The 24,082-nt window shown below is 39.3% G+C and overlaps 1 long non-coding RNA gene across 1 annotated transcript; it reads right to left on the reverse strand.

Moving 5' to 3' along the window:
• Nucleotides 1-22,941, reverse strand: LOC149448924 (uncharacterized). The gene is made up of 2 exons (XR_016315476.1): nt 22,790-22,941; nt 1-380 (listed from the first exon to the last, which is right to left on the reverse strand). It is a non-coding gene; the product is annotated as an uncharacterized LOC149448924 (long non-coding RNA).
• Between the last annotated feature and the right edge of the window lie 1,141 nt (nt 22,942-24,082).

The raw sequence follows: 24,082 nt of genomic DNA on the forward strand, positions 1-24,082 counted from the left end.
TTATTTTATTAGGAGTTTATTGAGGGATACAATTCAGAGACACTTGAGAAGTTGTACTGCTACCTACAGGAGAATTTGGACACTGGCAAACAATGCCTATCCTGGTATAACCTAGCATAGCATGTGTTTTTGGGATAGTAAACCTTTTAGAGAGTGGACTTTCTGGCTTTTGGCATTATAGGAATCACCAATTCAGAAAGGCCTCTATGCCTTAAGACCAGGGCTTAAAGCCAGTGATTGTGAATCAGGATGGTAAACTGGTCATTGGAAAAGAAGTTTCTTGAGTCCTAGAAAGATCCACTGAGTATCTGTCAGAGTACCACATCTGCTCAGTCCAGTTTAGAGCTATGAGACTTCTTGGAATGTCCTCCATCTTGACCCTACAGAGCAGACAAGAAATGAGTTTCAGGGGAGGATAAAATGTACAGTTCTCAGCATAAATTAGTACACCCCTTTTCAAAAGTAAGAATTTAACCACTTGCCCTCCTGAGCATTTACCCCCCTTCCTGACCAGGCCATTTTCTGTGTTACGGTGCTGCGTTACTTTAACTGACAATTGCACAGTCATGCAATGCTGCCCAAATGAAATTGACGTCTTTTTCCCACAAATTGAGATTTCTTTCGGTGGTATTAGATCGCCTGTGCAGCTTTTATATTTTGCGATATAAGCAAAAAAAGACTTGAAATTTTGAGAAAAAAACAATATTTTGGACTTTTTGCTATTAAACATGTCCAGTAAAAAATTTTTAAAAATCTAATTTTGTCATAAATTTAGACCAAAATGTATGTCTTTGCTAAAAAAAAAAAACAATACGTGTAAATTAATTGGTTTACATGAAAGTTATAGCGTTTACAAATGGCAGTATAGATACTGTTATAGATTCCGGGCTGTATGCTCGAGCTAACAGGGAGGAAGAATGTTTGGTAACAAAACAGTCTTCCTCCCCATCGGTGATTGTCGGTAAGCACCGGGTGCTGGTGGGTAATTACCGGCCGGGACCTGGTGATTGACATCCGTGGCCATGGCTCGCGCTTGCCCCCTACCTGGAAATGCAAAATCACGTATATACAGTATACGTGATTTTGCGCACAGATGCCACCCTGTGGCAGTATATCTGTATAGGGCAGTCCTTAAGCGGTTAATCAATATCTCAATGAAAACAAGAACAATTATCAAAATTTGGACAAAACTGAGTTTTATACAACATTTGTTTAGCTCATTACATGAAAATAAGGTTAAAACTATAACTTAGATTACAAAATCCTTAGTTTTATTCGAATTAGTTGATGCAAAAATGAATACACCCCACAACAAAAACTACTACATCTAGTATTTTGTATGACCTCCATGATTTGTAAAGACAGCACCAAGTCTTCTAGGCATGGAATAAACAAGTTGGAGACATATTGCAACATCTATCTTTTTCCATTCTTCAAGAACAACTTCTTTTAGAGTCTGGATGCTGGATAGAGAGTGATGCTCAACTTGTCTCTTCAGAATTCCCCATAGGTGTTCGATTGGGTTCAGATCAGGAGACATACTTGACCACTGAATCACTTTCACGCTATTCTTCATAACTGCAACAGTGGCCTTAGATGTGTGTTTTGGATCATTGTCATGTTGGAAAAGTGCACAACAACCAAGGGCATAGAGTGATGGTAGCATCTTCTCTTTCAATATACTGTAGAGCAGTACATCTGTGAATTTATGATACCATCAATGAAATGCAGCTCCCTGACACCAGCAGCACTCATGCAGCCCCAAAGAAGGACACTGCCACCACCATGTAGGATGCTCCTGTCGGACTGTTAACTTCCATGGACGGTCTGGACATCTCTGTGAGATGGTTGCAGTTCCATCTCTGCTAAATTTTTGTATCACTTTTGCTACTGTATTCTGACTGATAAGTAAAGCTTTGCTGATCTTCTTGTAACCTTTACTTTTCTTGTGTAATGAAATGATTTTCTCTCTCAGGTCTTGTGATATTTCTCTTCCATGTGGTGTCATTGCTGACAGCATGAAATGGGAAGGGGCTTTCTTTGTTAAGTAATGCCCTTTTTTAATCAACTGTCTGCTGGAAACATTTTTAATGTATAATTAGGCTCAACTGTAGCTGAATTCTTGTTAATTAGGATTTTGTTGTCTAAAATTTAGCTTTGCTCCCAAGACTTTCATCAGGGTGTATTCATTTTTGCAACATGGTCTTGAATGAATTTGTTAGGAAAAATACTTTTTTGTGTGTGCAAATTAACAAATCTTGTTTACAATCAATGGCCTGCATTTGTGGGAGTATTTTGTAGTATAGTGTCCCATGGAAAATGTTGATTCTGAAAGGAAAGTACAGTTTGTGACAAATCTGTTGGGGTGTACTCAATTATGCTGAGCACTGTTTATCAGGCTTTGCTGATCCCATGGAGCCATAAAGGTTCATCCACTGCTTCTGCCAGAGAATGTTTGCACCTGGAAACAAACCTTTCCAGGCTATTGTTGAACCTGGAGGCCAGGAGGTCCACATCTGGTGTCCCCCCACCTGTGAGACAGATCCTGGGCTACCTACAGATGTAGGGCCCATATTCTGGATTTAGGGGCTGCTTGCCAACTGTTCACACCTTGAAAATAAATGGCAGACAAGCCTGGAGTGAGAAGTTCTACCTAGGAAAGAATCCTTCCACCTTTTTTACTGCAGCAATCCTGTTAGTTCCTCCTTGATGGTTGATGTACCTCACTACTGTCTGACTAGTGCCTGATTGGATGTAGAGACAACCAAACTAATTGGTGCATAATTTTGATTATGAGATGGGATTCCTTCGGTATCCAAGTTTTCTGCACCAATAAAGTGTCTAGGCCTCCTCCCAAGCCTGACAGGTGGGCATCCATTCCAGAGAACTCCAGAGCTGGACCTGGCCTTTAGTTACAGGTAGACAGGTGTTTCCACAGACTAAACGTAGTCCCAATAGGACAGGATGTTGAGTTGTAGGTGCCCAAAGTGGAACTGGGAAAACAGGATTGCCTTCACGTAGACTACTATCAGCCCCACTAAAAGAGACACAACAATCAAATCTTCAGCATTTTACCTCTTTCTGTGAAGACTAAAGGAAAAATGTGATAAAGGCACCCAAAAATAACACCCAACACCCAATAAAAGAAGTAGTTCCTGATGCTATGCCAGCATGCCTTATTCATAAATGAGTCTGAGTCAGAATTTGTGTCACATCAGAGGCTGTGCCACAGCTCTGCACCTGGAAAGCTGACTGGCACAGTACACAAAAATGCTTTGTGAAGAAGGGGAGTTGGCAGAGAGCAATGACTTTCCTGTATACCCTGAAGTACTGGGATTTTAATTGAGATGTAGCAATGGTAGCAGGTAGACGTGCTAAAGATACGTTTAGGTTCCGGAAGAGTGCATAAGTCTTAAAAGGGGGTGTGACAAATGCAGCGTCAGACCCTTGACCTTCTCACCAAACTCGTGAATGCCACGCCCAGCTGCTCCCTGCACAACGATTTTCCAGCTAATTGGACTACAATTGATGTACCGGGAGCATGGGAGCGATTGTTACTGGATCAGGTTAATTATGCAATTAACCCTTCACACTGCCACCACCTCCTTTTTGTACAGAGAAAGAGGAAACTCGGCAATCTCAGCAATAACACTATGATGATTGAGATAATCGTCTGTATAGCATGGTCACCACAGAGAGGTTATACAGAGGGTTAAACAAACACAGTAGCTCTCTTTTAGAGGCAGGAATTAGTAATTGGCATTAACGAGCTATAGAAACAGTTCAACACTTTCAGAAAGTAAGATTTATTACTAAAAGGTCAAACAGGTGCAATAAAAATATTTACAGAAGAAAGATGTAACCAAAATATATATAAATATACAGAGAACAACAGCACAGAAAAGAGGTAACAGAAAGGAGGTTAAAGGGTTAAAGTACTTGCCAATCAGTCTTGGGTTTGCAGATCAAGTTTCAGAGTGAAAGGGCTGTCTCCCAAGTTGATTCTGATGTTAAACGGGAGAATTCTTCAACTTAATTTTCTTAGGCCTGACAGCCCATTTTGTAGTTCCCTAGCAGGGGGTGTCTCTGAAGTCAAGGAACAATGCCCCGTTTAGGGAGGGAAGGTCTGGGCGTATACTTAAACTAGAGCCAAAATCTTTCATAGCTCATATTTTGGCTCATAACTTTCCCTATGTACAAGTAACACTCCGCCCATGGGTAGATTAATATGCAGACACATATGAGGAATGATTAGATATGAAATATGAAATTATACACTGAATGGTTCAAGAGATGTAATTTTCTGCTGTCCTAGGTATTCCAGTCAGGGAGTGTGACCTATCAAACTGTCTTCTCATGGGCAATCTGAAGATAGGCCTGGTTTTTATGTAAGTCTCTCATATTCCAAGATATGAGACATAGGGGAAAAATGGATTTTAGAAGTGTTATCTGGTTTGTGCTCCTCTGGAATGTCTTTGAACTCCTGGGAAGGCTTGCGTTATATTTTACAATGTGCTAGATTGCACAGCTTTCTTAGACAGCCAGGCACTCAGCTCAGAGAAGTGGTATAGCTCTGGGCTCCCTGCTGGGCTCTGGCCTGCCTGTGACACTTCCAACACCCACACCGACCAGATGTTACTGTGGCTCTCAGAGAGGGAGGGGGAGAATGAGGGGATACATGGAGAATTCTTAAAATGGAGGGCCGCGTCCATCTCTGTGCGTACGCTTGCTACAGGGGGTGGGTTTGGGCTTTTAATGTAATGACTTTTAGTCTAATGAAGGTTTATTTAATGTAAGAGAAGAGATTATGGTATTAACTCTGTTCTATGTCAATCCTGGTGTTTATATAATAATGATTAAAATATAACTAAGCAAGGCTTGGTTCACATGTATGCTCATGCACAGCAGTCCATTCACCTTTTCAGAAAACATGGCATCATGGAAACTACATAGTGCAGTGTGGGTCTCAGTGCCAGAAATGGCATAGTACAGTGCGATTTACAGTGTGGGAAAAGTGTGGAAAACTGCGCTGAGGTTTCCACTGCGTAGAAGTGACATTAAGATTAAGGGTACCGCCATGCATCTCCTGAGTGGAAGTACATTTTTCTCTGTGGGTGGTTGCTGGTGCAGGAACAGGTGCAGTCCCGCAGTAGCAACCTTCCGTACAAGTGTGAACCTAGCCTAAAGAAAAACTTTTTTTTTTGAGTAGTGAGGGGTTAGAATATTTTTCACATTTTCATAATGCATTGCATAATTTTATAGCCAGCAGGCTTAGAAGGGCCAGCACCCTCACTATAAAAGGAGGGAATAGAGCAGCCTTCAAGTCAAATGAAATGAAAGATTAGGGTCAGTGGGGAAACTGTACTTGTTTCCGATTGCTATCACTTTACAAAATCAAACCATTTTCTACCTTTTGATCCTATAATTGGGTGTGTTTTTTTTGGGGGGGTGGTTGATTTGAGGCCAACTGTCACTTTTAGCTGCTGTCATGCCCAAAACATTTTTTTTTGGTACAAGGCTTCACTTAAAAATGGGGCTTTTGTTTCAGGGGTGGTTATAGTAAGGTTTTTATTTATTTTGGGTGTACTTTGTTTTTTATTAATTATGGCGATATGTTGAAAGGGTCTTTAGGTTAAAGTGTTTTTATTTATTTTGCTGCAAGGATTCCCTTTTTGTTTCTTTGATTATATTCTGGAGTTTTTATCTACTTGTAGGATTTTTATTTTTAATGTATATCAATAGAGACTTTTTTTAAGATGGGGGTGCTCAAGGGAAGCATTCATTTGTGGAAAATTAATTGTGGTGGAGGTTCTTAGAGCTGCCTTTTGTGTGTAGCACACCACTGCACAGTTTTAGAGTAAAAAAGTTAAGTGCATGAACAACATGCACCTAAATCACTTCATAATATATCACAGTTAGGCATACACTAGTTAGGCCTACTATCCCTAAATAAAACTGCCCAGCAAATTTCTGCTGTATCCTCTGCAGTATCTTAATTCTTGTAGTAAAACCTCAACCTGTGCCCTTTTTCTCTAGTGAGTTCGGGTCTAACCTAGCTAGTTAAAATTGTCTTGCTGCTGGCCAGTTGTAAACTACTGTTTTCTTTAAGGTCTCCTAAAGTGACACTAAACCCATTTACACCCCTCTTGCCATATAGGTTGAAATGACAAACAAAAAGTATTCAAGCACTAATTCCACATTTTCAAATAGTATAAATACCATTTATTTAGCTTTCTTATTTAGGTCATGTGAACCTTTTCTGCTATGTATGCCCATTCTGTGGGTGGGGCTAAGCTTCAGAGCATCAGGTAACCTGTTATGAGGGGACGTCTGGCAGACTCCTGTCCTCTGCCTGCCACTCCTCCAAGCAAGTGGCTGATATGCAAAAGAAAGCTCTACCTCTTGGCCCAGAGGCATATGGCAGGCAAGGCGTTATCTTAAAAAAGCATGGCAAGGGTATTCACCTCTAATGCTGATTGTAGTTTGATTCAGTTCAGATTTACTGAATCCTTGGTGCATCAAGCCCAGTCAGATTTGTTCATCGCTACTGTCTCAGAGGGGGTATTCCACTGGAAGAATATACTTTCGCCTTCTCTTGAGTCCAAAGGACAGGAAGTAAAGGAAAATCTCACTAATGAGACAAAGATGGAAAAAAATGTACTGCAGTTTTCACCCTCTATTAATAAAAACCAAATACATTAAAAATAAAAAGATGTGATATTTATATAGCTTATTCATATATTTCTACCAAATGATTGCCTGGGAGTTATTCCATATGTCATACAATTTGATTAGTGAAAGCTTTGTTTATGCAGCTGAAACTCACCATTTAGCATACCACTTCGATATGACATCTACTTAAAAATACATTCTTCCAAATACAGCTAAATGAAATCTGTTAAAATCAGACCACTATGAATATGATCAGCATTTTCATTTAAAGTGCTTGTGTTTCCATGGCAACCAAAAGCTTGGGCTACATCATTTCACCTTTGATATGTTTTTGACAAACTAATTGCAAGTCTCAGGTATGGGGCTGTAAATGGAGCATCAGTACTAAGAAATTGTATAAGGACAGTAAATAGTAGTATATACAGTATATATGTTTTATAACTGGAATATATCATACATGTATATAACAGACAACTTCAACAATAACAGACTATATTTAGAGGGAAAAAAATACTTAGTGGTAAACCATATTGCATCTATTATAGCCAATCTAGCAAATTAAAGACTCAATCTTGTAAAAAAATATAAAAAAACTATGTGAACAGCATTGGGGGGAAAGGTTACTGAAGGGAGGGGAAGGTAGAATTAGGCTACACAAGTATTTCTAATCTTCAGCTCCTCATTCATCATTCCCTATATAATTTATTAAATAAGAATTCTGTAACATCCACACTGACCATAACATAACACAATACACAAAAAATTAGACTGTGCAAGGTTACCGTTATATACAGTACGTTTTACAGAAATTTCAAGGAACGCTTCTTAGCTACATTGAGATGAAGGTTTGCATTTTAAAAATCAATTAAAATACTTTTTTTTAGGTCTAAGAAATGCAAATCATCTTGGGATGCCAAAGCTGAAGTTTAATTTTCTTATACAGTATTTTGGTGGTTTCTCCTTCCTCCATCATCAATGTGCTAATGAAATATTTTTTTTATAAAACTTTTCAATTTTTATAAAGTATCTTATTGTAGACCAAGTGAAGCTATCGGTGATTGAAATAAATGAAGTCCATGAATAAAAAGGTTGGTTCAGGGACAGTGACGTTATGGAGGAAAGTGCAAGATGATGCTAGATGTCCTCCAGCCAGGAAATGAGTCAGGATGTATCTTACCTGCTGTAGCTTTTGTAGCAATGGTTTTTATTGAGATTTACACAAGAAGGTACAAAAAAGGAGTACAGGAGTAGTAATAAAGAAATTTGCAGTACGGAGGCCTATATATGATATCATAAAGGAATACAAGCAATTCAGAATGCAATGACAATATTTAAGTATTGACTCATGTATACCATGGTTTCCACACACAGTCAAATTTGGTCTGCGGGCTCATCCTTAGTTACAATGCTTTTTCATATACATAAGTAATATTATGGAAGCTACCACTTCAGATAGATTTGGGGCTAATTATTTCCTCCTGGATCTGGTTATAACTTTAGCGACTAAAATTATATGTGCAACTATTGTTCGCTAGTCAGGCAGGAAATTCTTGATTCCTAGGTTTAGAATGACTAGGGCTGAGTGAGGTGTGGTTAAAATACCAGTAACAGAGGATATACGATGAAATACCTGGTTCCAGAAACTAGTGAGATTTTTTGCATGACCAGGGAATATGGTAAAGATGACCTATATGACCACATTTACACCAGCACAGAGGGGATTTAGAAGGACAGAATTTAGATAAATTAAAGGGTGTAAGATACCAGCAAGCAATTATTTTTTGGGGAAGCTCCCAATGATTAAAGCAATGAGAGATATTATAGGTGTATTTAAAGGCGTGTAGCCACTACTGTTGTGTAAGAGCTTCAAAGATCCTCCTCCCATTTCAGTAGGGGATTGGATTTACAAAATATTAGCTTGCTATGAAGATTATTATAAAGGATGGAGATCCCTTTCATAAAGGTTGAAGGGGAATTGTAATAATTCCATATTAAAGGAGAAAGATACGGAGTCGGTAGGGGATTACTGCATAAGAATTTAGATTTTCATTTGTACCTATAATATTCTGTGGCAGGGCTATCATATAGTCTGGTCAATTTGGAGAAGGTTTAAGCATTTTATCAGCCAATGTCTTCCAACAAATATATGCCCCGATCAGTCCATTTTCTAACAGATAAGCAAGGTATATGTATTTCCAGCGTTGCTATTGGCATACGTAAACACTGGGTGTAGGAGAGATCACCTGGATGGCCAAACAAAGCTCTCCATGTCAAATGTGAGGATTGGACAGTCACTGGTAAGCTGCCTATCTGTAGTAGTTTACAAAGTTCTGCTAGAAGGAAAATATAGAGATGCTGCAATTGCACCAGTGCAGATTCTATATGTGTTCATATGATGTCAGAAGAGGAATGGAAAAAATGACTCATGTGGGTTAGTTGTGTCACCAAATAGTAATCTCGTAAGTCAACCATCCCAAAGCCCCAACTCTTTTATGCTTTATGGGCAAGGTAGCATAGGGACATTTGTGTCGCCAGATATATTTTGTAAAAAGAGTCATGAGGGAGGACAGATATTGAGATGGGACTAGAATAGGTAATATATGAAAGACATATAGAATCTGTGGTAATATCACCATTTTGTACACCACTCTTCTGCCTGCCCATGATAGTTCACAATGAGAAAAATGAGTTAACTCCTGCTGGATTTTTACAATGGGAGTCTTATAATTCACTGCTGCCAAAGATGATATGGAGGGAGTCAGGGTAATACCAAGATATAGATTACCTTCTGTGGTCCAAGTGTATGCAACATGTTGCTCTAAACGTCTCTTAGTGTGTCCCTGGACACTTAAGTCTAAAATCAAGGAACTGGCAAAATTCATGTTGCAGTATGACAAGGTACTGAATGTGGTTAATATTTGAGGTAAAAAGGAAAGAGAAATCAATGGATTAGTCAGGGACAGAATAAAAATAATAATAATAGAATACTATTAAAAGAGATTAATAGATTAATAGTATGAGATTGATTGCTTGAGCTTGTTTGGATTCTGCTGGGGGTTCTATCATCAAATTAAAGATTGAGGGAGAGAGAGGACAGCCCTGACGCATCCAGTTGGTAATTATAAATGTTTTTGAGAGGAGATCAGAAGTGAATACCTGGGCAGATGGGTTGGAATACAATGCTAAAATTGCTAAAAGGCTTGGCCTTGGAAGCCAAAGGCCTTGAGTGCTAAAGCCACGTGCTAAAGCCACGTGCTAAAGCCACGTATAGCCATTGTACCCTGTCGAACGCCTGATCTGCATCTACCAAGAGAAGCAGAAAAGGTGTCTGGGCAGCTTCGGCGTGTTGAATGATATTTCAAATGTGCATGTTGGCATCTAAAACCTGTCTCTCTCATAAACCCTATCTGGCCAGGAGAATAGCAGACCATTGGGCAAGGTATCTGTCATTTTTTTCAATCTCAATGGTGATAAACGAGGAATTCAAGTTAAGTAGTTGGGAGTCTGAACGATTTGGAAGGTGTATACTGGGGAGAAAAGAGCGTATATTCACTTCAGAAGGTTGGGGTGTCGACTGATCCACTTTTAGGTTATACAAAGAGCCTTAGTAATCTGCAAAGGTGTCTACTATTTCCTAAGGGTTATGTTTTAGTTAAAGGGTGACAAATAAAAGGGATTCTGAATTTGGATTTTTGGGCCTTGAGCCTAGCAGCAAGAAATTTTCCTGCCTTATTATTTTTTGCATAGTATTGGAGGCATAAGGAACGCATGTATTTGTCATGGTTTTGAACCATCAGTCCCCTTAGTTTTGTATAGAAACAAATCAGGGAAGCACAAACCTTTGGATCTGGGTTAGCCTTGTTTTTGGCTTCTAGATGGTGAATGTTGTGCAACATATTGGAAAAGGTTGATTGGAATAGTTTTTTTGCTTTGGCACCTAGTTGCATGAGAATGCCTCACATGTAGGCTTCATGGGTGTTCCATAATGCAGAATCTGAAATCTCAGGGGTATTGTTACAGGAAAAAAATATGAGTGTGTAGGGCAAGCAGTGCAGCAGTAGTTGGGGTTTGAGTGAGTGAGTTATTGTAGCGCTAGACAGATATACTGTAGGTGGGCAATGACCACCGCATGATCGGACCAAGTTATGCTGTGGATTGAAGAGGAGGAGGTCTGCTGTAATAGCTATTTATCTGCTACAAAAAGATCTATCTGGGAGTAAGAGTTATGTCTATGTGAATAAAAGGTGAAATCCTTTTTGATGGCATGTTAGCAATGCCATATATCATATACCACCTCCTTGTGAAACAGACCACCCAGGGTAATTTCCAAATAGGGGGAGTTAAGTTGAGCATTTGGTACCAATTTAAAATCTCCACATATAAGCAAATTGCCCCATCGCACCCTAGAGATCTGTTTGCAGAGCTTGCAAAAGTATCTCATTTGGTGGGCATACACAGAAAAAAACATGTAAAGCTTAGCATTAATAGTGCATATCAGAATAATAAATCTACCCTCTGGGTCAAGTATAGAGTCATGAACAGTAAAGGATACAGTTTTGAATAAGTCCCTTATTGCAATGAGGATCCCTCTTTTTCTTTTTTTTTACAGCACCATAGCCATGAAGATATGAGGAAAGTTCTTCTGTCTGCAATGTGCAATCTACTTAGGAAGCTGATCAGTACACCTGAAGGTGTCCAACAACTTTTCTTTAACATGGTAGAAGTGTACCATAAGGAGTACATCATGCGGAACATCGGATGGGAGATGAGGAGGTTTTGGGATGCTGTGGATATGATCTATTGTGAGCTCTGCGGAGGTGAGATTGGGCATTGCAGTGGGAAATACATCCTTAAAATGAGGTAGCTGTGAGGGAGTGACAGTGTATTGGATCCTTTTAATCTTAAGATTGTTACATCTGGATCTGTCCTCCACATCCGCAAGCTTAGATTTGATCCAGGTTAAATCTTCAGAGTGTGCGTTATGGGCATCCACCATAGTGTTAAAGGATGTAGAAAACTCAGTCATTTGATCTTCCACTTGACTCACTTTATCTCCTAACTCCTGTAGCTCTATACTGATGTAGACCAGAGAGCAAATTAGACTGTAAGGACATCCTTAATGATAGTAACATTTCTTTAAGGGTTGTGTCTGATATGGGTTGGCTGCTGGTAGGAAAGGAGGATATAGGATCTGCAGAAGCAGTGTCCAGAAAATGAGAATTCAGTGGATCACTCAACTCATTAGGCTCCTCATCACCACTACTTACATGGGACTTGCACTGTAGCCTTGAAGTAGGACTCCAAGTAGAGAGTGTTGAATGTCCTAATTGTTGAAATAGAGAGTCCAGATGGGCCGAGGGAGAGCCACTCCATATAACAGCGCCAGCCGCTAGAGGACCACTGGCGGTCTTAGCAGAACGGGACCACCACCATGTTGTTGTAGCCCTTTTGAGAATGTCAGGAATTACCAGAGAGTTTCTGCAGCTGAATCTGGTCCCTACATTTTCTAGTCATACCAGTGGTTGCAGCCGAGGTTGAGGAAGATGACGAGCCATGTGGTTCAGTGGGAAGGCTCCATCAGTGGTAATCCCTGGTCCTGGAGCAGCAGCCATACAGATGCATGGTCGCTATGCCCCCCCCCCTGTAGATTTTAATGCACACTGACTGTGAGAAGCTCACAGTGTGCAGTGTAGTTAGAGTAGGAGTAACTTCAGTAAAGGAGAGGAGCCTGCAAAACTGTGCAAGACTAAAGGGAGGGTTGGAATTCAAGTTTAAATACAGTTATGTTAATTATGCAAAGTCCTCTGTATTTTAAAGTGGAACTAAAAGGCCAATTACTCACCTAAGCTCCAATGGTCCAAGACCTTGCCGGTGACCGGTGCATGATATCATCACTTCCACACATTTGGGGGAGTGCAGTCATCCTGGCACACCGGCAGTGTGCCGGATTTCTAACTGAGCTTATATATCTAATAATATAGTTTTGACACAGGATTTCAGATGGAGGTTTGAAAAAAAGGCATGTAAAGATAAAGATTTTATTTCAGTTTGAGAAACATTCCTTCCAATGCCTAAAAGATAACTACCACATACCATCATCTAAACATTTTTGCCTAAACAAACTTTGCACTGCCTAAACTCCATCATGGCACTATATGAGACATTTTTCACAAAACATACATTTGTGAAAAACTGCTATTTTATTTACAGTGTATTATTCCCTTCTGACTCACGACATCTCTTGAAAAATGTCAGTAAAATTTCTTCTAAAGTTGGAACCAGGAGTTTGCTTACCATGACAAAATCCTCCATAAAAATTTAGATTAACTACAAGGTTTGCTTCAGGTGGTAATCGGCCTCTGTTCTATTTTATTTTAAGAAAGAGTTCCAAGTTCAACATCTTGCCTACCCAAAAGTTAAAAGGTTTTGGATATGATTTCATGACCTTATACATTATTCTGTATATCACGAGAAATGTTTAAAGCAAACTTAGAAACTGACAGCTGGTCTAAGCCAGCAGTCTACGACTGTTATTGACTGTTATAGATAATGTAACTCTGTTTCAAACTATTCAAAATGTAAACATAGTGTAAGAGTAGAGGGGAGAGAAAACAGCCACACATTTTTAATACTTAAAGGGTATCTACACTTTCATGAGAAACAATTTGCAAATTAAAAAAAAATAATGATATAGTGTATACAATTGCAACTCAAGTCATATTGTATTTGAATGTTATTAAAAATGACCTTTCAGTTTCAATCTGTAGCTTTGTAATTTTCTGTAAAATGCAATGCAAAATGGCTACTTGAAAAGCCCTTTGTACACAGATGGTGTATAGAACATTCCCTGAAAACGTAATTTCCTGCTTGAGCGATTGGTTCATTGATTTTCCCAAAAGTCTTCACAAAGATACAAGTCACATTTTTTACATTCCTTGCAACACAAATGTAATTTTTGGCAAAATACTCCTAAAGGGAAATAATGTCTAAAGAGATGCAGACCTTGCCATTGTCCTTATTAGAGCCCTGAAGGTGCCGCAGCTGATTGATAATTATAAAATCACTCCCATTCTCCTTCACTCAGCACGTGGACACAGACAAACAAACAGCTATTTCTTCAGAATAACAAAAGGTAGGGCTGCAACAAAGTTTGTTAAAATCCTTGCAATGTACATAGATCACCCAGAGGGGAATGTTTTGTTTCTCAACAAAAGTGGAGTTACTCTTTAACCACTTCAAGCCCAGACACTTTCACCCCCTTCCAGTCCAGACCAATTTTCAGCTTTCAACACTATCACACTTTGAGTGACAATTACTCAGTCATGCAACACTGCACCCATATGAATTTTGTTTTTTTTTAGACAGATATAGCGTTCTTTTGTTGGTATTTGATCACCACTGGGTTTTTTATTTTTTGCAATATAATTGAAAAAAATACAGAAACTTTTGAAACAAAATCAATATTTGCTTAGCTTTTGTAATAAAGTTTCGCAAAACAGATAACTTTTCTTCATAAATTTAGGCTGAAATATATTCTGCTACATTTTTGTGGTAAAAATAACCCAAAATAGTGTATTTTATTTAGTTTGTGTGAAAGCTATAGAGTCTACAAACTATGGGATATATATTTGAAAATTGATCAGTTGAGATCCTAAAATGCCGGACTCTGGTGTGGCATATGGCAGTGATCAGGATGCTGGTATGGGGTATCGTGGTGACCAGGACATTAGCAAGAGGTATGGCGGTATTCAGGACGCTGGTATGGCAGTAGCCATGATACTTTTATGGGGTATGGGGGTGATCAGGATGCTGGTATGTGATATGACTGTGATTAGGATGCTGGTATAGGGAATGGCGATGATCAAAACACTGGTATGAGGTATGGCAGTAATCAGAACACTGGTATGGGGGGTATGGCGGTGATCAGGACACTGGTATTGTTATTATTATTATACAGTATTTATAAAGCGCTGATAGTTCACTCAGCGCTGTACATTACAAAGGGGGACAGAACATGTGACAGAACAATACCAATACAATGCAAAACATGAGGGGATCGAGGGCCCTGCTCTTTCGAGCTTACAATCTAGAAGCTGGTAAGGCATATGGGGTGATCAGGATGCTGGTATGGGGCATAGTGGTGATCAGCATGCTGGTATCGGGTATTGCGGTGATCGGGATGCTGCTATGGTGGTGATCAGGGACACTGGGGCACTGAAGTGTGTGAGTGTACAAGCAGCCTGACAGGCTCCTGTACACCAACACACTGCAGGATCGCTTCTCTCTGCTCTCACACTGAGAGCAGAGAGAAGCGATCTTTACGTTCAGTTTCCAGTGTTTACTATGCTAGTGCTGTGATTGGTCACAACAGTCACATAGTATAACACCACATGATCTGGGCTCTGGGGTGCGAGCTCTGTAAGCCACGCACGAGCCATCGATGCTGGCTGACGTACTGGAACGTCCGCCATCTATGTGCAAAGGGTGGACGGGAAGTGGTTAAGTCTGGACTAGTCAAATGTCAATCTATGTATATGCACTGTTGTTGTACAGAAGTTGATTTACCTATAACTGTCGGATTTTTCCCACTTGATCAGTGCCACAGGTTGATCAGTGATCACTGCAATGTTGATCAGTGTATTCTAATTGCGAGGAAGTCTCCCCACTGTCAGAATAATATAGCTCAGTGGAAAGATTCCCTAATGCACCTCGAATGTGTGAATGGGGGAATCAAGTCAGTTTTTTTGTTAACTTGCTGGATGAATGAAAAAAAACTGACTCATCTGTAGGCTGCTTTAGCCACAGATCAAATATCATGCCCCTTTTGCGTGCAAATAGTTATACAGATGAAAGCACATATAATTAATAGACTAAAATACATAAGGATCAGAGAGATAGGCTGGCAATTGATGGGTCATTATTTTCTCAATCAGCAAACCATTGAAAAAAATATACAGAAAGATGTAGCAATTCTCCCCACTGTCTGTGCCATTGTATTCTGCCAGTGGAGAGTTCTTCGCTGTCAGAATACATTAATCATTGATACAGATAGTTGGCTACAGCCATTGATCAAATGAAAAATTCCAACATTCCCATTCAACAGAAGTCGATTGTTAGATCAACTTCTGTCATGCGGGAACAGCCATTGATGGATCAAAATCCAGATGGTCCCTTCTGAACCCACTTAATTTTGATCCATATACTGTACAACCAAGTTAAAGGTATAGGCTGTGTCTGGATACTTAGCTGAATGTCTGGGGAAGAAGAAAGTGTGGTAGCTGTGAAAGCATTGCACAATTATTCTAACTGCTTTAACAGGAGTAAAGTAGTCTGTGAGGAAAGGTTCAAGCAGACACATGCTCTGCTCATGCACTGATCACTTGTTAGGACCCCTGTTGAAGTGATCAGTGAAAACCAGCCTTTATAGACCTGAACCGCCTCTAAAAGAAATATTAGCCAAATTACTCTTAAACACATTGTGCCCAAATTAACCATCATTAAATGTTGCAAATTACACTCAATTTAAACACAAACTGATCTGGATTATATAATATATATATATAAAGTTAAAGTCCAACACTCTCTTGTGTGCACGTTCCCAGCACACGTCAGCATCCCACGGAAAGGTCCCGATCTCCCCTTGTGATCGGGACTTTTCCGACATGTGGCCTCTGTGACAGTCAATCACGGCAGTCACATGACCCTAAACCCTGCTCCGCCTCCCGGCTTCAGAAACCCCTTAAAGGGCCCGGAGGCATCTGCACAAAGAGGTTAAGGTTGCCTACCCCTGATCTAACACTACCACCAGAACATCAATGCTGCTGTCCAAACTGTCTCCTTTGTTTGTACTGGTCTAATCACCATGTAAAAATAAAGGGAAAAAAAATAAAAAAGAAAACTAATGCAGTCATCACATTAAAGAGTTGGTAAGCTGCAATATATATAATTTTGGTATTTGGGTTTCATACCTCTAGGTTCTATGCTTTATGAACATTTCACTGCATAAAGCCATTTGTCACAAGATGACCATGATGTCATTGAAGGGCCTTCAAGAGTGAAGGTAAAAGAGCTAACTGTAAGATCAAAAAATCTTAACACACATAATATTTTTTGAGTTTACAATACTTACTGTTATTATTTGAAATTCTGATAAAACGTTTCCCAGGATTGGACATACTAATCTATGCAACATTTTCCTTTGTGTTTGTATGTTAAATGTCTTTGATAAATGAAAAGAGCAGTTTCTTTCCAAAGTTTCCCATTTAGGCATATAACATAAACATTACACATCGTTTATCAAGGGGGAACCTTGTTTGTTGACAGAAATGGAATGCTGTCAGGCGATAAATCTGTAAAAGAATTCTTGGTCTGGCTTTATCAGTAGATCTGCAACCTACAAACTCCATTCCAGTCCCTTAGTGCCCAGGGGAACCATGTATTAATTTCTTGACTGTAAATTCAGAATTTTAATTGTGGAAATCAGTTACAGGAATACTAATAAAATATTCATCACTTAAAAGAAAAAGATTGCAGAGTGAGTAATTTGTTGCGTAAAAACATAAGGATTATATTGCCAATGAACATATGTAAGTTAGTTCTATCTTTAGGCAGAACAGCTTTGTTTCAAAAATTAACATGCAGCATTTAAGTGTGCGGGGGAGTATGCCATATTAAAGAGAAACTCCAGTCCATCAAGATGTATATATTATTTAAACCAAATGGCCTATATATAAAATAGTTTTGTGTATTTATCCTTGTTTCTCCCATGCATTACACCTATTCTAAAGGTACTGTAAGTCTGGAATTTAAAGAGAAACAGTCAACAGTAGACTAATGCAAGAATCTGACTATGTAGTCATAAATTGCTGAAATATTGAAAGCTTACTGATAAAAAAAAATGTACATCTGCCATTATTTTAGCTTTATTCACCTTAAAGGGTAACCCCACTTTACTGGGAAAAAACAAAACAAAACAAAACAAAAAAAAAATATATATATATACACTATATTGCCATAAGTATTGGGACGCCTGCCTTTACAGGCACATGAACTTTAATGGCATCTCAGTATTAAGCAGGCCATAGATTTGGAAACAATCTCTCGATTTTTCTTCCGATAAACGAAAAATCGGTTGGTCATAGAGCCAATTAGACCACCAATTACTACGAAAATCGTCGGATAAATTCTTTGTAATTGTTACCTCTACAGGAAATTATGTTGTTTTTTGGGTTGAAATAATTTTTTTTTTTTTTTTTTTGGGCGGAAATGCTGTCGTTTTTTGGGCGGAAATGATGTCGTTAGGTGACCTTTTTGTCCCTCCCTCTTTTCGTAATTTGCCTGCAAGACATCAGCAACGTGTCGTTTTTCTACATTTATTTGACAACTTTTTGGAAATGCTTTCATTACTGCAAGCACTGGGGTTTTGCTCCTTACATATCTATCATTCAGATAGTTGTGAACAATTATTACTGTACTGTCAATATATTTTTTGGAACAGGATGTCTGGTAAATAGATTTCCATTTATTATGACAAATTTTTGGAAATGCTTTCATTACTGTAAGCACTGGGGTTTTGGTCCTTATATATCTATCTTTCAGAAGGTTTGGACAAATGATTACTGTATTGTCAATATAGGTTTTAGCAAAGGATGTCTCCTTTACTGTGACTAATTTTTTCCTTCAAGACTACAATGTGATTGCACACATTGTGCATGTTGTTTATTATGACTTCTTTAGTGAAGATCGGAACAATTAACAATACTTGTATTGTCATATATGTACACAATGTACAGTGAACAATTTTTTTGTGTTAAAAAACCTGTTATATTTATTATAATTTTTATAATGACTAAAAAATAATGCTTTTGATACTGTCTACTTACATGTGTCAATAAAACTTTGCTGCTTTAAAAGTATATTGCTGTTATTTTTTAAATATATATATATATATATATTTAAAGTGTTATAGGTGTTAATTGTGCCATAAATTCCTTTAATTATGGGCTAATTAAGCACAACACAATAAGCATAGTGGATGCATGTACATCAAACACAAAGGTTACAACACAGAAATACATGGCATAAGGTTCTGTTTACATACTAAAACTTTTGACCTTTCTCCCGGAAAAGAAATTTTGTTCCTTGAGAAACTTCCAGGTCATCACACATGCGCATTAAATTGTTGTTTAGAAATTCGGGGAATATTACCATCAATGGGATGAAATTCGGTCGTTTTTGTAAAGTTTACCAGCAGGACAAAGACAAAAAAAATGAAAATCTGCACACAAAATTACCCTAACCGACTAGAATATCGGAGGAGTTTAATATCGTCCAAAAAATCGCAGAATTTTTCGCAAATCTATGGCCTGCTTTACTCTGTAAGGTTCAATGTTGACTTGGTCCACCCTTTGCAGCTATAACAGCTTCAAATCTTCTGGGAAGGCTGTCCACAAGGTTTAGGAGTGTGTCTATGGGAATCTTTGACCATTCCTCCAGAAGTGCATTTGTGAGGTCAGGCACTGATGTTGGATGAGAAGGCCTGGCTCGCAGTCTCTACTCCAATTCATCCCAAAGGTGTTCTATCGGGTTGAGCTCAGGACTCTGTGCAGGCCAGTGAAGTTTCTACACCCCAAACTCACTCATCTTTATGGACCTTGCTTTGTGCACTGGTGTGCGGTCATGTTGGAAAAGGAAGGGACCATCCCCAAACTGTTCCCACAAAGTTGGGAGCGTGAAATTGTCCAAAACATCTTGGTATGCTGACGCACTGTTGTTGTGCTAATCTGAAGGCCACATGAAGTTAAGAGTTCTTTAGTTGTTGACTCTGCAGACAGTTGCAACTTCTGCGTATTGTGTGCTTCAGCATGTGCTGCCCCCCCCTGTCATTTTACATGGCCTTCTACTTGGCAGCTGAGTTACTGTTGTTCCCAGTTGCTTCTACTTTGTTATAATACCACTAACAGTTGACCGTGGAATATTTAGTAGCAAGGAAATTTCACGAATGGACTTATTGCACAGACGGCAACCTATCACGGTACCACGCTTGAATTCACTGAGCTCCTGAGAGCGACTTATTCTTTCACAAATGTTTGTAGAAGCAGTCTGCCTAATACTTTTGCCCAATGACTTTAACAAAGCACAATTCTGTGCAAAATGCATCATCATAGCAACCAGGACCTGGCTCTTCTGCCTGATGATCAACGATCCTCTGCCAGCTTCTGCGCTCCATTGACGGTACTTCCGGTGCACGCTGACGTCATTTCCAGTGTGTGAGAGGGGACACTCAGAGGCTGCATCCTGTCACAGTGAGTGTTACCATCATCTCACAATTGGTGACCCACACACCATATATAGTGGTCCACAGGATTTCTCCTTCATCACCTGTACCTTGGTCTTGTATCTCCAGCAGTGAGCCACTTTTTTTTTGGCAACAACATGACATATGGGCTATACCACTTACTTTGTCTTTGATCCGCGGTGAACACAGAAATTCGGTTTGTGGTTTTATTAACTTTTAAGTGGATAATAAAATTATTTTTTATCTTGGACAACATTGTTACTATTAGTGCCATTCTATTTTCTTCTACCAGTCACAATTACATCTGATTCTGGCTTTACACTGATAGCGCTCATTATCAGTCATTTGGTTCTTTTACACGTCTCCTATGGTTGATTGAGCAGCTGTGGTCATAGCCTCAACAAGCTACATTGCCTTATTATGATTACCAGCACCCAAGTCGTTTGTGATTCCTACTATTGACAATATATATACAAACATATACAATACATATATACAATTGCTACAAAAGCCATATTGTGATTTAAAGCAATATTGAAAGCAATTAAAAAAAAATAATAACAAACATGTAATAATCATCTGCTCTGTGCAGTGGGTTTTCACAGAGCAGCCCCGATCCTCCTCTTCTTGGATTCCCTGACGATGCTCGAGGCCCCTCCCTCCTGCTGAGTGCCCTCGGAGTGAGCAGCTTGCTATGGGGCACCCAAGAAGGCTTGCTCCAGAGCCGCTGCTCTGCATGTCCATTCACACACAGAGCCATGGCTCGGCCCCATCCTTTCTCTCTCCTTATTGGCTCACAGGCTGTGATTGACAGCAGCTGGAGTCCATCTATCAACGAATATATAAAAAAATGGACAAACGGTCCGCATGTGTGCAAGGGGCCTAAGGGTTCATTACTTCTAAAGAAATACAGACACTGCAACTTTCCTCATTAGAACACTGCACATGCATCGACTAATTATATTGAACACAAATACTCCCTTTCAGGAATCAGTATTCCAGGGGCATAGTGGAACATACAGCTTTTTCTTAAGAACAGAAATGGGTGCAAAGATTTTTTTTTTAATCCTTCCAATGTACATAGACCACCCAGAGGAAATTGTCTTTTATTCTCAACAAAAGTAGAGTTCCAACTTCATGGAAATAAAGAAAAGACTCATCCTTTCAGTGGGGTTCCCCTGCAGTGCAAGGGTTACATTCTCATCATGCCTAGGAGAGAGTTGAAAAGCCTCTATTACTTACCTGTCTCCCCATTCCAGCTGACTCTGACACTTTCCTCTTCCACCAGAAGCTCCAGTCTAGGGGTGGAGCCTTTGCATTATGACGTAAAAGGGTCATTAACCTTGTATTGTATGTTTAGAAACCATAGCCGGTCGCAGCTTACAGAGCAGCTGTAAGGGGCTGGTTTGGTTACAGTGCTGCAGGGACCCTGCTTGTCTCTAAATCTCAAAGTGTTACTAAACCCACAACACTAAAATCAATCTGTATATGCAGTAAAGCATGCTTGTTATACTCACTGTGGAACCTAAGGGGTTAATCCTCTGCATTGTGTAAAAAGGATGTTTAATCCTGTTTTTTCTGATTATCCCCTTCCACTGTCTCTAACTCATCTTCTGAGAGAACAGAGCCTTGGGGGCAAGCTGCACATGCTCAGTTTGGTGTGTATTGCTAGAGATTTTTTTTCTTGGGAGAGTGCATGTGATCAGCACAGGGCTAATCAGCGCTGTCCAGACAGAGGGTTTGGTGTGTATTGCTAGAGATTTTTTTTCTTGGGAGAGTGCATGTGATCAGCACAGGGCTAATCAGCGCTGTCCAGACAGAGGGTCAGGGTTGTGCAATCTCATAGGGCAGTGAGAGGAGAATGAAAACTCCTCCTACAAGCTTTAATCAGTGCTTTGCTGGACACTGATAAAAATCACAAGACTGCTATATTCTTCTGATTAGAAAAGGTATTTAGCAGTTTATATTTACTAAAATAATTGCATTTCCATGTTCTGTGTACTGTGGGAGACCAGACATTGTGAATGCAGGGTCATGGGTTTAGTAACACTTTAAGATAAGAGGTTGCCTGACCTCCCCCAGTGGTTGTGCTACTAACCGCTTGATATTTTATATTGTCTTTCAGCTTTTGAGTGTGCATAAAATAAAATAGGAGTGCTCTGTAGTTGTTTCTTTCCCTCTTTTTTATGCTATTATACACACCCAGGAACTGGGATACAGTTTGTGAGGGCAGGGAATGTTGGGCTGTCCTCAGGGGCAGAATGACCATTTGGAAACTCGGGCACTGCCCGAGGGCCCAGGGTCAGTGGAGGGCCCCATGAGATGCCCCTGGTACCTTTTTCATAGGCTTTTTTGAGTTTGGGCAAGGACACAGGGGCCCCATGATCCCCTATTGCTCGGGGCCCCATGAGTTGTCAGTCCGCCCCTGGCTGTCATTAGAAATAATGGTGACTATTCCTATTTGTTGTTTCAGACCCCTTTCTCCCTGCTATGTACTGCATTTTACTATGACAAGTACAAGTAGGAGCAGACAGATTTTTTTTGTTCTTAGAAGACATTTCAAGTGCTGTTAACCGAACAATTATGCTATTTATGCTAAACATATTTCTATTATAGTTTAAATTCAGATGCATGATTACTGAAAACCTTTGTTTTCCAGGTTACTAGCATCTTTATTGCCCAAAAGACAAATTACCTTGTAAACTGTTAGCTTAAAGTGACGCTAAACCATATCCTTATTTTTCAAAAATAATCCTTACACATCTACTACTTAAAGCAGTATTAAACCTAAAACCAAAAATGTATTATATTGCAGCTTACCAATCAGATGTGGTGGCTGCTTTAGTTTTCTTTTTAAGGCTTTTTTCCTCTCTGTTTTTGCCTGGTGACCTGGCCAGTAAAACACCTCTTGTATTAGTCTGGCCCCACTCTGGATGAATGAGCACAGGGGCAGATTTAGAAACCAACATTGTCAGTCTGGAGGGAGAAGAGAGTTATAAGAACTAGCAGATTTAAATACAGTAACAAATTGAAGGTAAACTCCAGATATTATTTTATAATTTCTTAGATTGTAAGCTCCAAGGAGCAGGGCCCTCCTTACCCTCTTGTATTGAACTGTATTGTCTCCCTTTATATTGTAAAGCACTGAGCAAACAGTTGGCGCTATATAAATCCTGTATAATAATAATAAGTTATAGTAAACATTGTTTTCCAATTTGGGATAAACATTTAACATAAATAAATAAAAGCTGATCATTTTAAGCACCCCTGCCAGTGTTAAATGGTCTCATCCTTTTAACTTCAAGAGAGCTTTTCTGTTGAAAAACAACAGACTTACTGACTGGATCATCAAGAAAGCCTGAACATGGAAACTAATACAGCCATCACATCTAAGGTTTGGTAAGCTGCAATATAATGAATGTTTCCTTTAGAGTTTAATACTGCTTTAATGGTCCTGTAATCTATTTTTCATTAACTCATTTCAGTTTTTTCTGCCTCCTCGTAAAGTCCTTGCTGAGCTCCCAAACTTTTCCTTTCCATCTCTGCTTCTGTTTGTTTGAAACAAGCAATGCATGTCAATTGCGGTCATGTACACTGCTGTATGAACACTACACATCCCATAGTCCATGATCCCTAGTCCATCTAAGGAGTGAGAAAGAGAGAAAAGCTATGTTTTCACTTCCAGTGGGACCATGGAGAATGAACATTCCAACCTCTAACAGGAAGCCACATCACAGCAGCAGCAATAAAAGGAATTTTGTGTTACGGAGAAAGCTGAGATCAATAGAAGGTACATTTCTGAGTTAGGAATACATACTTGAATAGAATATATATTTTTAAACCAGACTTTATTGTCACTTGAAGTCTAGCTAATGATTTTATTTGCTGTCCTAAAACTTCATTCTGTCTTAGCAGTGTCTCTGTCCTGCTTACCGAGTCTGCCACTGAAAGTAACCGTTCTGTCTATATAGCTGTTTGTAGTCTCTCTCCCTCTATAAACACAATCTGCTACCAGCATTTTTCAAACTATTTGGCTGTCATTTGATTTGCAGCCTACACAAATCAATGTGCTACTAATGATGCCTTTGCCAATAAGCGATTATATTGATTAGT

Source organism: Staurois parvus, unplaced genomic scaffold, assembly GCF_062004578.1.
Source record: "Staurois parvus isolate SC_StPar_1 unplaced genomic scaffold, SC_StPar_1.0 ptg000648l, whole genome shotgun sequence".
NCBI classification, from domain to species: domain Eukaryota; kingdom Metazoa; phylum Chordata; class Amphibia; order Anura; family Ranidae; genus Staurois; species Staurois parvus.